Source organism: Grammomys surdaster, unplaced genomic scaffold (genome assembly GCF_004785775.1).
Source record: "Grammomys surdaster isolate TR1022 unplaced genomic scaffold, NIH_TR_1.0 185, whole genome shotgun sequence".
In the NCBI taxonomy this organism is placed as follows: domain Eukaryota; kingdom Metazoa; phylum Chordata; class Mammalia; order Rodentia; family Muridae; genus Grammomys; species Grammomys surdaster.
This window is the reverse complement of record NW_021604630.1, coordinates 13,745,899-13,759,792: the sequence shown is the minus strand read 5'-3', so window position 1 is coordinate 13,759,792 and position 13,894 is coordinate 13,745,899. Positions and strand designations below refer to the sequence as shown.

The 13,894-nt window shown below is 35.0% G+C and overlaps 1 protein-coding gene and 1 pseudogene across 2 annotated transcripts in view; one reads left to right on the top strand and one right to left on the bottom strand.

Moving 5' to 3' along the window:
* Sgcz (sarcoglycan zeta) overlaps window positions 1-13,894 on the top strand; it is a 1,017,502-nt gene that overhangs the window by 693,726 nt on the left and 309,882 nt on the right. The window lies entirely within an intron of this gene.
* Window positions 6,368-6,799, bottom strand: LOC114621801 (annotated as a pseudogene).

The window sequence follows — 13,894 nt, the reverse complement described above, 5'->3', positions numbered from 1 at the left end:
GAAACAATCCATTCTAATTTGACCTAGTAAATCAGGCAGCCACCTATGTTTGCTAGATTTTGTCACAAGCAAAAAATCTTGTCTACTATTTTTGTGAAGGAGTAAATTTACAATGTATAACCCAGTTGTACTAGTAAATGTTAGGCTATCTACAGTCCCTCAGAAATCAGAATATGCAAGGAAGCATATTCTTGTTATTTAGCTTTAAAAAAACTGAATTATAAGTCTTTAACTTGCAAAGCTTGCAAAATGCATCTTACCATTAAAGAGATTTCCACACATATAAGAGAAGCAGAAAATGATTTTCAATTGTATATTTTCAAACCAAAATGCTCTCAGCAGAAGGTAGGTAGAAGAATTTCCTTCTTCTTTATTCAAAGAATATTCAATTTGCATTTTCCTGCATCTAATTTCTATGAGTACATACAAATTCCACTCATAATTTAGTAAAAGGCTTTTTCTGGTGCAAGGTGATGTATGGCATAGTCATAGGAACAAAGTAGCTAAAGGCAACTGTAACCAAATTTCCAAAGGTATTTTGTTGTTGGTTCATTGCCCTTTCATTTCTATGACTACTAATGCCCTTGAAATTTGTTTGATTATGACTACTATTGCCTTTGAATTTAGAAGGTGTTGTTTAAATGTACTGTCCAGAGGAAAAACGTAGATACTTAATTATAAGTTTTGGAATTGATGAGCCTTCCTAGGTCAGCAACATAGTGACTCCTATTATTGTAGTGTGAAGTAGTTGAAAATATGTATTCTGTGATGAAATATTGTTTAAAATCAGTTAGTTTTTCACTACAAAATCCTGCTTCTTATTTTAGATTGTGAAAGGGAGTATTTATGTTTTAGAACCCCAAGTTTTTCAGACAAATCAAATATAAAATTTGATTCTTCTACCTGTTTGCATAGGATCTTCTTTCTCTAGTAGACCTTAGCATACATTGTTAATGCCTCTGGAAATCATGTTTTGGGGATGTAGTGAATGTGAAAGAATAAATTAGTCACAATTGTTTGAATGTTGCCTAAGATACTGTAAAACATATCTGATGATTCAGAAAATAATTTTAACATTACAGTTCTAATAGGCAGACATACACATTGCTCCTACTAAAATATAAATCTCCTCTATCTTATAAATATATAATAGGTAAGTTCAGAATTAAATTTTCTAATCACACACTTCAATAGTTTTGTTTCTGATTTATTTTAGGTTGTGCATACTTTTAAAAAAATTCTTAAAGCACCAGGTACCAGGAATATATGTCAGTTAGTCAAATTTCTGCATTATAAGCATGAGAACATGGGTCTAAATGTTCTGAACTTACGTGAAGTAAAAGGACAGGGACTACTTAAAACTAAGGGATGCTGAGAGCAGAACAAACAGTCTTCACCAAAGAGTTTAACAATTGGTACCAAATGGTCAGCCATAAAAACATATAGACAGGTAGCATATTTCAGACTGAGCAGGTTATAGTGTACATAAACACACACACATACACACACCATATACATATATATGTGTATATGTATATATATGTATATATACATGCATGTATATATGTATGTATATGAATGTGTTTATGTATGCAAAAATAAATGAATGCAAGGTATAGGGGTATATGAGACTGTATATAAATATATATATTTATTACAGTTATATATATATTTTATAAATATATATATATATACATATATGTATATATATTGAGAAAGAGAGAGAGAGAATGTTACCAATACTTCTAAGTTTTATAGAATTGTATATTTTACATGTTCAATCAAATATATGTAAAAACCTACATTACTCCTCATTCACATCTTTCTGCATTAGAAGTCACCATACTCTGACTAAGACAAAACTGAAAGTATTTCAATGCTTACAAGACACTGAATTCAGCTGTCAGTAGGATATTTGAACCTTAATGGTAAAGCCTTTAAATCTGTTAATATTTGCACTTCTCTTTATTTGAATTTAAATATCAGCAGGGAGAAAATTGACTATACCACCTTATTTTAGTATGGACACAGACATATTAAAGTTATTAAGATATATATGTATGTATAATTACCTTCAAAGTTTAATGCTTATTCCATCAGGTAGTAAAATCTTATTGAAGAGTGCATAATTTATTGTAGCTAATTTAGGCACTCGAATGTTTTATGAGACTTAAAAAGCCTCTAAGGCTTTTTCGCCTTGGGAAAGGCAATTGATGTTTCTTTCTGAGAAGAAATTGCTTTCCTTTAAGCATTCCTCGTCTATTAGTCTCCTTCTAAGAGCCTAGAGTTATGCATAAAGCCTAGAATTAATGATTACGCAGCAGGTAAAAAAGATTATATACATTTGGATACATCATATGCTCTAAGCAAAAGTAAGAGCCATAGCCAAAGCAATTATACTCATGTTTCAAAACTATTTCTATAATCCTATAATTTTCATTCTTTTTTTTTTTTTTTTTGCTTTTAAGTTGCAAGTAGAATCACAGGGAAATTTAAGCCTATAGTACTGTTACTTGGGTTGATATTGCAGATCCTTGACAGTTTACTTTCATCATCTATGCAGAGTACTGGATTCTAATTCCAGCAAATGTGTGTGTGTGTGTGTGTGTTGTATATAATATACATACTATATTTATATATACTATTTTATTATTACCTTCTGCTGTGAAATATAGGGTCATTGCCTGAGTATATTATGGGGCTAGAGAATACAGTAACAGTGGCTCCAGGCACAGTGATTACCTGAAATTCCTTGTTACATTGTGGTGAGGTATAGGGGAAGGGGATGTCTCAGCAGGCCCATAGTACACATCCAGCTGGAACCATGGGTAGTCTTTGGTTGGTTGTTTAGTCCCTGGGAGCTCTGGGGAATCTGGTTGGTTGATATTATTGTTCTTTCTATGGGGTTGCAAACCCTTCAGTTCCTTCAATCATTTCTCTAACTCTTCTATTGTGGACCCCATTGAGGACCCCTTGTTCAGTCCAATATTTCACTGTGAGTATCCCCTCTGTATTTGTCAGGCTCTGGCAGAGCTTCTCAGGAGACAGCTAAATCAGGCTCATGTCAGCATGCATTTCTTGGCATCCACAATAATGTCTGGGTGTGGTGACTTTATATTGGATGGATCCCCAAATCAAGCAGTCTTTGGATGGCCTTTCCTTCAGTTTCTGCTCCATACTTTTTCTATGTATTTGATCCCATGAGTATTTTGTTCCCTTTCTACGAAGGATGAATCAACATGTTATTTTTATAAAATGTTTTCTCATATTATGCATTTTAGTTATGGTATGATGAAGTTTGCCATTGCGTTTGGACCATAAGAATTAAAAAAAAATGTATATAAGCAGATCAGCAAAACCAGACAGCACAATTATCCATTCCCTGTAAAAACATCAGAGATGAATCAGCATGATTAGGAAGCAAGGAAAGATACTTGCCAAGGAAGCCTGGTGATTTGAGTCCCATATTTAAATGATCTGCCACAGATTTAGTATGTGTGTACACAGTAAAATCAATGCTAAATTTTCCTACGTAACAAGAGGTATGCTGAGAAACATGATGATTGTAAAGATATCTGATTCCACAGAGGTGGGATGTGTCCTGATTTTATTGAAAAAAAAAAAACATATGAAGGCTGCAGATAGATACAAGTGTTAATCAAAAAGCATTGTAAGGTATAGAGAGCATCCTGGATTACAGAGTCATCCTTAATGGCATTAAATATTCAAGTTGAAGAAGGGTACAAAAGAATGAGAATTACATAAATTCTAAAGAATCTTATCTCTGGTTTTGATGTTATTCACAAGGGCAAAGGAGCTAACAGAGGTATCTTCTTGGATCATGACAGAGCTTACGGTACCGAAAGCAATTTCTACAATGCCAGATTTCATGCTGTAGAGATATAACTTAGATTGCGCAACACCAGAACAGAAGACAGAGTATCAGTATATGTTTCACTTTATGCTACTAAAATTGTCTTAATTTATTCTAGTAGAAACATTATACCAAATCAAGCCAATGATATAAGTCAATAATATTGGTTTGCTAAATATCTATGTTGATTTGTTCCACTTTCTGAATGATGTGTTTATAAAAACCTAAAACATAATACAGGAATATAAAGAAAATTCTCCATTAATTTGTGAGAAATGATTGACAAAATTACCAACACAAAAATTTTAAATGTATAAAATGTTACTATAGTTTGATTAATAGCAATTTTAGTTAAAAGTAAGTAAGCATTATATCAACACCAAATTGAGATTTATAATCCCCATGTATACATGTGTGTTATTGTGTTATGCATATATGAATATATACATGTAAATTATGTGTATGGGTATGTGTCCATACTGTGTGTATGTGTGGGTTTTTTTCATCTGCATCAATATGAATTTTTATTAACACACATTTGTCAAAGTCTGTACAAATTAAACATTCCTATGTTTTAAAATGTCCATTATTACAAACATACAAAGAAATGGAAGGTGTTACCAAAACTTACTCAATTACATGGTAAAATGCTGTCGTGATTTAAAAAAGAAAATTCAACATTTCAAGACTGAGGTTTCCTCTATCTTTCAGGAGCTCATGGTAGTTTAGAAAATGTGTGAGTTTGCTGAATATTAAATGCTAAGACCTTAAAAAAATGTCTAGTATAAAACTAAGTAAGCCTTTGCATATTGTCACACCACACCCACAATTTCTCAGTCTTACTTTTTGTTGAAGCAACCATGACTTTTATTCTTTTTCTACCATCTTTTCTCTACAGCCAATGCAAATGCATCTGAAAAATATTGTATTGTAGTTTATCTTTACCTACAAGTTTCTCATTCAGAAAGTTACAAAATGATTTAGCACAGCAGTTTTCCCTGCTTAGAAGGAAAAATTGCCTTCCCTACCACAGTGATAAACAAACATGGTCCTTCGAATCTCCTGTCAGGAAGAGCCACTCACTCACGTCTGAACATCTGCTCACCTGTGTGCATGCGTCTCTTTGGAGAATGTAATCCCAAACTACAGAGCAAGTGAACAGTGACCTGATTGTCCCGTGTCACTGCCTTCAGGATCAGCTCAAGCTCAGCACCGCTGGCACTGGCTGTGTCCCAGCACATACTACCCATCTCTAGTTCCTCTCACAAAGATGGAGGTGTGCGGCTCCTTCCCACTCCTACTAGGTCAGACAGGGAGAAGGGCACACCCAGCAGGCCCTACAGCTACCAGGAGAGAGTCCTATCTGAACATTCCATTGAGAACAGGGAGCACACAGGATGAGGTGGAAAGAAAGGAAGGTACACTGAGCTTCTCCCCACCATACAGCCCGCACCCAAGCAACCCATGCCGGCCCTTGGAAACACACAAGTAGTTCCAATCTTATCCCGCTAGAACTGCTCATGTTAAAACAAAAACAAAAAGAATATGTTTTGATAACAACCTGGTATGACAGCTGATGTAGCAAGAAACAGGAATATTTTTTAAAAAGAAATGGCAGTGTGGGAATTTAAAGTCATGTAGAAGAAGGGGGGGTAGGTAGAGGAGGAGGTGTCCAGTACAACCTGGACAACTGTCTTTCTGCCCTGCTTAAAGACAGACTAGGCAAACTCAGCCACCTTCCTTAAGCACCTCCTCGCACGCTCCTCCATGGGGTCCTCCACAAGGCACTTAGCTCCAGACTTCCGCCTCCAACACTTACCTTAGCATCAAGACTAAGGTAATGAGAAAAGATCGGATTCTTTTACTAAAAGCTAGCAAACGGGACTGGATTTTTTTTTCTTTTTTTCAAAGAGGCATCACTTTTACAAGAACTAGCTAGGCTATCATCATTCCTTTATCAAGAAAAGGTCTCCTTTTTAAAAAATAAATAAAACTCTGTCTATACATAGTACAAAGGTCATACATAATATACCTGGAAAAAACCCAAGAGTATACCCTGAAGCAAAAGGTTTATTGGTGAGAAAAAGCCTCCCTCACTGCACAAAGACTCAAGGTGGCAGTTTTCGAGGTTCGGGGTGGCAGTGATGTACAGCTGAAGACAGACTACTTGCTCGTGGGAATGGCAGGTGTGATGGTGGACAGACACTCTGCACACGACACTGAGCAGTGACCACTATGGAGAACAGAGTACTAAAATAGAGAGAGGGAGGAGTACAGGGGGAGTGGGAGGATGAAAAGTTCTGGAATCCTAACCGCTCAGCATGACCCCATAACAGGGCACAGACCAGGTGTTTCCATTCAGCCCACTACATCCGAACAAAGAGGGGGAAGGTAAGAAAAATAGAGATTCTATAGGAAAGCACAATTCCCAGAGAACATCCAGGTCACCAACCCTGACCCTGGCTGTTGTTGCTGGGAGCCTTCTCGAAGTCTTCATGGAGCCATTATGGTGCCTGACTTCTCAGACTTCATGCTCTTGGGCAAGGCAGCTGCCTGTTTCAGAAGCTCTCGGTTTTTGGCCTGCAGCTACTCTGTGACCTCGTTGTGGGTTTTCTCCATTTGGTTCATTTTGGCCCAAGTCTGAGACTCCTGGTACTGAAAATCAGCCTTCAGCTTCGTAATCTTCTTCTCTTTTTCTAAGATCATTTGATCCTTCTGATGCAACTTCTTCTTGAGAGTGGCCACCTCTTCCTTCAGCCAAGCAATGATGACAAAGTGGCCAGTGCCCCGGGAGTCCAGAGCCAGGTCTGGGGAAAAGCTGTTGTAATGGCTGCCACCACTCAGGCAGCTGTACTGCTCCTTCTCCTGATGGCTGCCTCGAGAGGATCTTTGAAAAAGATCTGGGCTCCACCACCGGCCCGGCATAAGTTCAGTTTTCAACTTTATGAAATACTAATTTTCTCTACAATAACAATAGGCTAGATTTACCCTTGACATTGTACAAACTGTAATAGTTATGTTGAATAATTATTCAATAGCCAGAATTTTGTCAGTGCATAATCAATGTATGACAAGGAGTTATAGTACCTAGAACTAAAAAGATTTTGTAAAATTTATTGCTATGTAGACAAAATTTTAAATCAATTTTAAGACCAGATCCTATCAAATATAACTCCATAAGATGAGCTATTAAAATGAAACGCCAAAGAATTTTCCCAAGACACCAATTTGCATTATGCATCATCAGGTCACAAGATTGACGTCGAGTATAACAAGGAAAGTTTTATTTCATTTCCTTAAATTTTTTTACTTCCTCTTTAAAAAGAAATTCAATAACTTAAATATTAATTTAAATCTACATATAAAATATATTCATAGTGATGGCAGCTTTGCTATATCCTATGAGTATAATACACTTACATTTTCAATAACTGATGACTCCTTGCTCAGTATAATGTACATAAACTCTTTAAAGCTCCAAGTGTATTTTAATATATTATAAAGAATAGCTATTCTTTACAAAGCTTAGTATTGGGGAACCATGGAAATCTCTTTGTACAAACCCAGACTCAGTACTGCTAATGAATCACATCGGGTCCATGATGTACAATATTGTTACCCTTCAGGATTCTATTTTCTCAGCCAAGTAAACTTAAGAAGATGGGTATTAGTATGTAGATATGCATGTGTGTTCACAATGGTTGCACTATATACATACATATGTATATATAAATATTCATAAATAATTATTATTTCCCCCATTAATTTAATTAATTAATTAATTAATTAACATACGTGCTTATTTATTATTTAAAATGGAGTCTCACTATGTTACTCAGATTGGCTTAAAACTAATTTTTTGTCTCTAGAAAACACATATAAGAATACAGCTAGAACACACATATAAATATATATATATCATGACCCATATTACCTAAATTGAATAAGTTAAATATAGAGCCATCATAATACTGAGATGCTGATGAAGTGGCTTATCTGGTAAAGTTGCTTGCCACCAGCTAGATGATTGATGTGAAACCTGAAATCTTGGTGAAGGGACATAAAATATTCTATAATGTCCACTATCAAAATAGAACGCAAATAACCTAAAACAAACTTTTCTTTAAAATACTGTATTACCTAATAACATATCTTTAGCTTAAATCAAAACTTAACAGTGAAATATACAGATTAAAATCATAAAAGATGAACTGGAAAAGAATGTAAAGCATATGCCTTTATTCTCAGTAATCTAGTGACACACAAATAAAATCATAGCACTTCAGAGTTACAGACAGTTCGCAGTTACAGACAGGGAGATTTTTCAAACTCACAGTTATCTTGAACAATATAGTGAGATCTTGTCTCAAAACTAACTAAAACAAATAATTGCATGCAAGTATTAAGGTCAGTTCTAGGTTGAGGAACTAGCAATACAATAGATGCAAATAGTCAAGGAACAAGCAAGGCAATAAACACAAATAGTCAAAGAACAAGCAAGGCAATAATCAAAGTTCCCTGATCACTCCCATGATCACTATTTGTAAGGGCTTAAAAGGATGACCAAAGTATCTGAGCCTACTTCCCTGTCCTAGCCCAAAGTCATCTTGATGTCTTAAGCCTACTTCTTTGTCGTAGCCTAAAATTCAGATTCATGCCTGAAATTACTTCTTTGTTGTAGTCTAAGATTTAGATTCCTGTCGCAAATTATTTTTTTTGTTCTAGCCTAATGTCAGATTCCTGCCTGAAGCCCACTTCCTTGTCCTTTGCCAATGTCATATTCCTGCCAAGTAGCCTATTTCCTTGTCCTTGGCCAATGACAGATTCTTGCCAAGCAGCCCCAAAGTCTTTCCAAACTTAGAAAACTAAGCAAAGACTGGGAATGCAGCTCATTGCTCATGTAGGGCAAAATCCTACATGGATGGTAACATGGTAATTTTTCAATATTTTGTAATTTGTGATGATATATAATAAAAATTGGAGTACTATCTCTGTAATAGTGGCATGGCTGTTAGGAGAGTAATCAACTGCTTCCTGATCTAATATCTACCCTACAGGAATAATTATATGCTTGCTACTTATGACCTGTAATTCACAGGTCCATAGTTCAAATTACTGATTTTTTTTTCTAAATGAGGATAGATTGAAACTGGTCTCCAAATTCATGTCTCCATGTCCAGATATTATCTATAGCTGGAACTTTCATACATCAGTGGAGAAGATTTCTTTGTACAGTGGTTAGTGACTAATGGAGAAAATCACAACTGCTCTAAGTGCAGTGAGTAAGTATCTACAGAGTGCTCAGTTACATGTATGGCATCTGCATCACCCCATGGCTTGTATTTACTCTAGAAAAAGGATAAAAATTACAAGAACTGAAGAACAGTGGGGACAATAGTAAACCTGTGTCTCTTGGACAGTGAAGAATCTCATGAAGTCACAGCATATATGATTACTTGTGAAAAAATACCCCAGGAACAAGCAGTTTGGTATTGAGAATGGAATGAGAAGGCTTTATGAGTTGTTAGCCATAGCCTTATATCTATAGACCCTGAATAGCTGATACCCATAACCGAGGGGTTATAGACACTGAATGGCTGATGTTGAAGGGAGATTAAATTATCTTAGATGACTAAATCAAGTCTTCATAGTCAACAATGCCCGAGTGGATGATAGTCCCATTCCCATATGTAAATGACCAAAACAAATTAGACATAGTATGTTGTTTTATTTAAATAATAAAAATGGAAAAAGACATATAATTAAGAAAAGAGTGCTGATCTAGGACATCACTAGAGTTGGCTTAAATAGGATCAAAATAAATAATACATAATTATAAAATAATTATCAAAGAATTAATAAAATATTGAATCAATGAAAAAACATTTTATATATATAGGTTAAATACATCAGAATGAAAATGTATGTTTTCATGAGATATATTTTAAATAGAGCCAGGCTTTTGGGGTAATGATATTAATTTTTCTTTACAAATTTCTATGCTAGTTCAACTTTTATTTTGTAATTTTTAAAGTCTTTTTTTCTACTGTATTATTAAAAAAACCTTGGAAAAAATAAAAGTATTATACACCAAATACATAATTAATGAAATACAATTTCTGTACAACTTAATAAACTTATATGCAGTCACAATTATACTGCTTTTGTGGAGAAAGATCTTGCTTAATTTTTGCAAAGATTCATTTTATCTATTTCCTAATTTCATAGCTGGTGAAATAGTACCTTCTAACCACAGACACACTGAAGACAATAACAATAGTTTACAATTATGGATTTTTAAAGTTGTTCTCATTTTTCTTCTTAATGTAACTGCCACTTCTTAGAAATAACCTTGCTAAAGTAATTTGTTTATAATTAATTCTTTTAAAAAGAGGCACATTTAAAAAAGGTTTTATATAGCATTTCTATAATGCTTTATAATAAGAATAGACTTGAAAGGGTGATATATTGGGGGAAATTAAGTTACACTCTATTCAAATTTACTAACTAGTAATGATTTACTTTTAAATTGGAAATATAAGTCTAACTAGGTAAATAAAGGAAAATACTTGCCATGAATTTGAAGATAGCCTGATGTACATGATTAGTTCTAAGCTAGCCTAGGCCACACTATGTGAACTGTCTCAAATAAAACTTAAATAAAGATAAGTGATTAGTTAACTATTTTACTTTTTGAGTATGTAGAGTCTATGAATAAGAATATACACATTTTGATTACCCACAGACAATGTGCAGGAATTACATGCAAATTTAGGGTGTATATAACAGGTACTTATAATGCAGATCAAAGATAACTAATCCCAAATGGATCTGGCAAAGAAATTCTCTGTGGGATTAAGAAAAATACCAGCTGAGTATACAGAAATAGATTTATTGAATTTAATATTTATTGAAGTATCAAGTGAAAATTGCAAAGGGTAGATATAAATAAGATGAGTCTTGCTCATGAGTACTTTGTGTGAGATGGTGTCATATAACTGCAATCTCTGTAAGGATAATAAGGCAGGAAAGACACAAATATGATGCCAAGAACATGGGCCAAACACTAATCAGTTATTGATGCAATATTGGGTAGATAAACTTACAATAATCATGTAATTGATAGTAAACTTTAACGAGTTTTATTTTAAACACAATGATGTGGTATAGAATGGTTTTATCAAAATGTATTCATAATATAATATAGAATAAAAGTCAATCTCGTTGATCTTTTCATAATAATATGAGATGTTTATCTGAGATAGCACCAAAAGCTAGTACATTAGGGGAATGACAACACTAGGAATTAAGGAAGTGGACTGGGCAGATGTTTTAGTAGGCATTGTGCTTGCTCTTGAAGTATGAGGACCAAAATTCAGGTCCCCAGAACCTCATTAAACATCTGGTATTAATGTGGTAATCTCATTTTAGGGAAAGGTTAGAGACAAATTCCAAGTTCCTAGCCATCCAACCTATATGAACTTGTGTGCCTTAGATTCACCCTGTCTCTGAAATAGGGAAGAAAGTGAGTAAAGACACCAGATGCCTGTTACCTCCACATGTACATGCAAGGGTATATCTATACACGTGTAGATATACACAAAGGTATATCTACATATACACCCACACAAATTACTTAAATTCACAGTCATAAAACGAATACAAATTTTAAGATTCTTCATGTCGAGACGTTTGACTGTTTCTGAGTGGCATCAAAAACATGAAACTCCATAGTAGTAGGGCTGAGAGTGTATTTTTTAACTCCCTTTAGGAATGGGAATCTCACCCAATTGGGTGTTCTGTAACCTAAAATACAATGTTCTGAAAAGGAAGATAAAATGCGATTAACACAAACATTTCCAGGATATCCCTTACTATAGACATTTAAATATAAATGTTTTGAATTCATGAGTTGTGGGGTTGAGAGGATATAAGAGGAGTTGGAAGGAGAAAAGGTACTCTGAGTTTGTTGCATGAAAAAAATTAATTAAAAAAGATGCCTGCTTAGTAAGTACTTTCTAAACCTGGAATGGTACAGGAAGATTACCCACAGACAATGTGCAGGAATTACATGCAAATTTGAGATATATATATATATATATATATATATATATATATATATATATATATATATCAGATACTTATAATGTAGATCAAAGATAATTAATCTCAAATGAATCTGGCAAAAGAAATTCTCTCTGGGTTTAAGATAATGCCAGCTGAGTATACAGAAATAGATTAGTTTTAAAAGTATCCTCAATTTATACATTTCTCCCTGAAAAATATCAATTGCCATACATGGCCATTGTAGAGAGAAATGTGGTTTGAAAAAAAATTAACATTTCAAATCAGACCCTTAGAATCTTTCGCAATCAGGATATATATAGTTGGAAGCAAACTCCGTAAGAAAAATCACTAATGTTATCCATCATACCACATACAGTCTGACATTATTCACTGTGTTTCTTATAAGGTAGTATATTCCTTGTTATAAAAAAAAAAACTTTCAGGCATTCTAACAGAACTTGAGTAGAATGTTTTGTATTCTTATTTAGATAACTAAAGGAAAGTTCATGCAATTACATTATGCAGTTATGAATTAGAAAAGGATTTACACTTTAAAAGACGTATTTAAAGAGATCTCCATAATCTACCATTTACACACAATGATTAAGTTCTGGAAGAGTGACAGCTGAACGATACTGTATTCAATGACTGAAAACTACTCTCTGAGCATTTCTGTGCTTGGTCTGGTATTTAGGTGCCATCAATATCTTTTACAACATCAGTTGCTAAAAAATCTGATTTGTCATAAGTTCTCTCTGTGTAACTCATTAACCCCTGAAGTGCTCTGTAGGGCTTGGTGAGAGTCACATGTTCATACTTTTGGATTTATGTGATTTTCATCATAATAATAAAGTTTGAGAACAAATCCTACCATATGAAAGGCAAAAAAAAAAAAAAAAAAAAAAAAAAAAGGTATTCCACTCAGAGAATACACAAATCAGAACTCAACCTTCACGTAACAAAGAACATAAATGTCAAGCTTTTCTATCCTGTAAATGAGACAATCTCCTGGGCAAGAAAGCCTGTGTGGCTAACCAAAACTTGAAGGCTTACTGAGAGCTAAGGGAAAATCTCAACAAGGAACAGCAAAAGCCAACTATAAAAACACGTATGAGAACAGCCAGAGAGGGGCTCAGTCCTCACACAGGACAGACCGACAGTAAGAGCAAAAGTTGACCTGCTAGGAGCAAGAAGCACAGAGCAGTTAGAGGCATCTGTTTGCCTTGCTTTGTTACCAAGGAAGCATTGATAAAAAGATCGGCAGCAGCAGATACCCTAGCAAGTGTGCCTAATGTGAGTGTGTATTGGTGGGGTGAGGGGAGCACCCCTGAGCCTCACAGCAACTCTACTGGTTCTGCTACCAATCATAATCACTCAAGTGTCATAAACAGAGTCAAATGAATGGGAAACTACACCTGACTCCCCCCCACCTCCTCCTGAGATTGAAGAGTTAAAGGCTCTGCAAAGGGTAAACCACAAATGGAAGGAAGGAGCTGCAACCCACCAGGGAACCAGGGAACAGGAAGGACCAGCACAGCTCAGGGTACTTTAGGGAGCAAACCCACCAGAGGACCAGAGAACAAACTGTTTTTCAATTTTTCAGTTTTTCCATTTTTCAAAAACCTTTGCACTGGAAGCATGGGCTTTCATTTCAACTTACGGTGTGGAGGGATGCTTCATCATGGAGAAGAAAACTCATCTTAAAGCAAGAAATAATGATTTCTCTAGCCTGAGGTTTTACACTACAGTATGCACTGCAATAATGACCTAGAAGTTCTCTGTGAAACTTGCAGGAGATGGGCTTCAGGGAGGCCAGGGAGACAGAAGACTGTCCTTCAATGAAGGGAAGTTGATCTCAGAAAAGGATTAAAAACTCCTGCAGAAGGGCAGCCTCACAAAGAGACCTCATGAAGGTCTTACAATGAATGACCAGTTCACCCAGGAGTAAGCTGC